The 2,810-nt window shown below is 42.3% G+C and overlaps 1 long non-coding RNA gene across 2 annotated transcripts; it reads right to left on the bottom strand.

Annotated features, from left to right (window-relative positions):
- Positions 1–212: 212 nt before the first annotated feature.
- On the bottom strand, positions 213–2,433 carry LOC134453767 (uncharacterized). 2 transcript variants are annotated; one of them, XR_010035742.1, is made up of 4 exons: positions 2,329–2,433; positions 1,780–1,981; positions 1,344–1,488; positions 213–719 (listed from the first exon to the last, which is right to left on the bottom strand). It is a non-coding gene; the product is annotated as an uncharacterized LOC134453767 (long non-coding RNA). The 2 variants fall into 2 exon arrangements; XR_010035743.1 differs by lacking the exon at positions 2,329–2,433 and adding an exon at positions 2,082–2,139.
- Between the last annotated feature and the right edge of the window lie 377 nt (positions 2,434–2,810).

Below are 2,810 nucleotides of genomic sequence, written 5' to 3'. Positions count from 1 at the left end.
TGTTGCCAAAATGATAATCAAAGTAATTCTCAGTAATAATCCTAACAAGCATGAACACAGATAAATTGTCATTAAGTGGTAAATTATGGAGAATCTGTCCTTGAGAATTGAGAAGGAACACAAAATGCTCTTTCTTCAGGTGTTACTTGAAGCTGCATAGGTTGTCTGAATGTCACTGGATTCAAAAGAGTCATTGAAAGATAAAACCCATTTCTGTTGTTGTGGACTGGTGGTGTCTACGTAGTAAGTCCTTGTACACTTGAACAGCCATCTTGGCTGCAAATTATCGTCATGCCCTGTGCATCTGACAAAGCGTGTACTTGACAAAGATGCCAAACTACTTTCTTGATGTCTGTAGTAACTATTTACATTTTGGGCATAAACACATGTTGAGTGATCACTGGGTTGCTGGGAAGCTTTGAGAGAAGTTCTAGTACCTTTGGTCGTTTGTTGGTTGAGATGGAACGTCATAAACATATTCAAAGAAGGTGAAAACAGAGCTGAGCTGTGCTGGATATGACAAGTTGCAGACCCAGTAAAGCTTGAACAGCTTGTCAATTGTGCAAGTCAGGCCGTCTGCAACGGGAATGGTCACGCGGTCATTCCTGGCGGTGATGACAGACTCTTCAGGTTCCCAATGCAGACCACTAGTGGTTGGGTTGTGGATTCCATCTCAGTGTCAGTAGTGCAGTGAAGAGGGATGTGAAGTTGGTTCCAGACTGAGAAGAAGTAGAAGAGGAGGAAGAAGAAAAAGGACGAGAGAGAGAGAGAGAAAGAGAGACAGACAGAGAGAGAGAGAGAGACATCATCAATAATACTTAATAGCAAGTGTTACTTAACTGATTGAAAGGTATGAGCATACCAGTCAAACTAAGTATAGCCGAATCAACTACAGGTATACATACATTGATATCATGACATCTTCTTAGATCTTCATTAAACTGAGTGAATTTAATATAATTCATTTTTAATTTCATTATTTATATATACATATGAAGAGTTTATTTGCAAAATGGTGTATCTACCATTTTTTGCATTTTATTATTGGAAATTCACCTATGTGTGAATTCTTGCCATTCAAATATTTTGAGAACATACTTTTTCAACTTATATGAAATTCATTTTGCAATGCAATGCAGTGGAATGTCCAATTCAAAATTGTTAATTTCCCAACATTCTACAAAATGGAGATACACCGTTTTGCAAATAAACTCTTCATATATATGACCGGTATACGTATGAACTTATACAGTACAATATCAAGAAGGAGCAAAGACTGACTCGCACCAACACAGACCCACACGCAAACACACACACACACACACACACACACACACTCCTACCAATGATGTCAGCGATGCAGAGTCCTAGCTGGCCAATAGTGTGTGAGGTGTTAAGTTCCGCCTCTCCGTGCAGCAGCAGCAGGTTGGAGGGCGGGACCTTTAGCTTGACTGACAGCTCTTCCACTGCATGCTTCAGAAGCTCTGTCTGCAACACACATACACATAAATATTACTTACACACACATCAGCTGTATAGGGTTCTCTACTTTCCATGGCTTCCCCCAACTATAAAACAGAATTATAATACTTCCTGTAAAAAGTCTTTGACTAGGCAAAGCGCTATACAAAACAGATGTCCTGCTCTGTGTGTGTGTGTGTGTGTGTGTGTGTGTGTGTGTGTGTGTGTGTGTGTGTGTGTGTGTGTGTGTGTGTGTGTGTGTACCTGTGATAGTTGTATTTGGTGTATGTCTGGTCTGTGGCGTATCTTTAAGTTTACCAGTCGTGCCGGTGTGTTCTGCTGATGCTGCTGCGAGCGTTTTCATTGGCTGGTTTTCCTGCGAGGGCGTGGCCTGCATACGATGGCGATGTCTGCATCGTCAGACTCCTCTCCTTCATCCTCCTCCTTTAATTGGCTAGCTGCCGCAGCAATCCCGGCCCCTCTGGTGATGGACGCAGCATCCAGCCTCTTGTTAATCTCCCTGTCACACACACACACACAATGTAAGGAAAGTTGACAAGACACTGTAGAGATAGTGTCAGTGCGTGGCGTGCACACAAGTGTGTGTGTTGTGTACTCACGTTAGTTTGCGGTTGGGCCGCCGCCGTGCCTTGAGTGGTGTGGAGGGGGAGGGGGGCGGAATGCCTCGGCACAGTCCTGACACACACACACACACACACACACACCACACATGATGGATATGGTAAGCATACAGCAATAAATTGGAAAAATATTGTAGGGGCTACTGTGTTGACTCATGGTCTGTGTGTGTGTGTGTGTGTGTGTGTGTGTGTGTGTGTGTGTGTGTGTGTGTGTGTGTGTACTCACATTGTGTTTTGCATGGGTTTGGTCACCTGGTCCGAGTCATCTGAGAGTTCGGTACACTGCTTCCCTCACCATCGCTGTCGCTGTCAGAAATCTGTCAAACACACAATATACAGTCTAAAGTTCGCCGTCCATGTTAGCTGTAACATTACACTAAATTCTCCGTTCATTCACATGCTCTTCCGTACATCATAAAAAAGGAGAATTCCGTAGATTTACAGTACATTTTCTGTTAATTTACATGTACTTCCGTTCATCATAAAAAGGAGGATTCCGTAGATTTACAATAAATTCTGTTTATTCAGTATTTCAGCAAGTATTCATTATGACTCATACAGTCTTTCCTTAACACTCTGAGGTCTACGGGGTCACCGGTGACCCCATCTGTCACTTCTACAAAAACATCTGTAACTCTGTGAGTTGTCATTCAAACATAAAAGTGACAGCATTAAAAACCTTGAAACTTCTAGTTTTCAAATATATAC

The sequence above is a fragment of the Engraulis encrasicolus genome, chromosome 8, assembly GCF_034702125.1.
Source record: "Engraulis encrasicolus isolate BLACKSEA-1 chromosome 8, IST_EnEncr_1.0, whole genome shotgun sequence".
Lineage (NCBI taxonomy): Eukaryota > Metazoa > Chordata > Actinopteri > Clupeiformes > Engraulidae > Engraulis > Engraulis encrasicolus.
The sequence above is the reverse complement of the archived record's forward strand: the minus strand, read 5'-3'. Positions and strand labels throughout refer to the sequence as shown.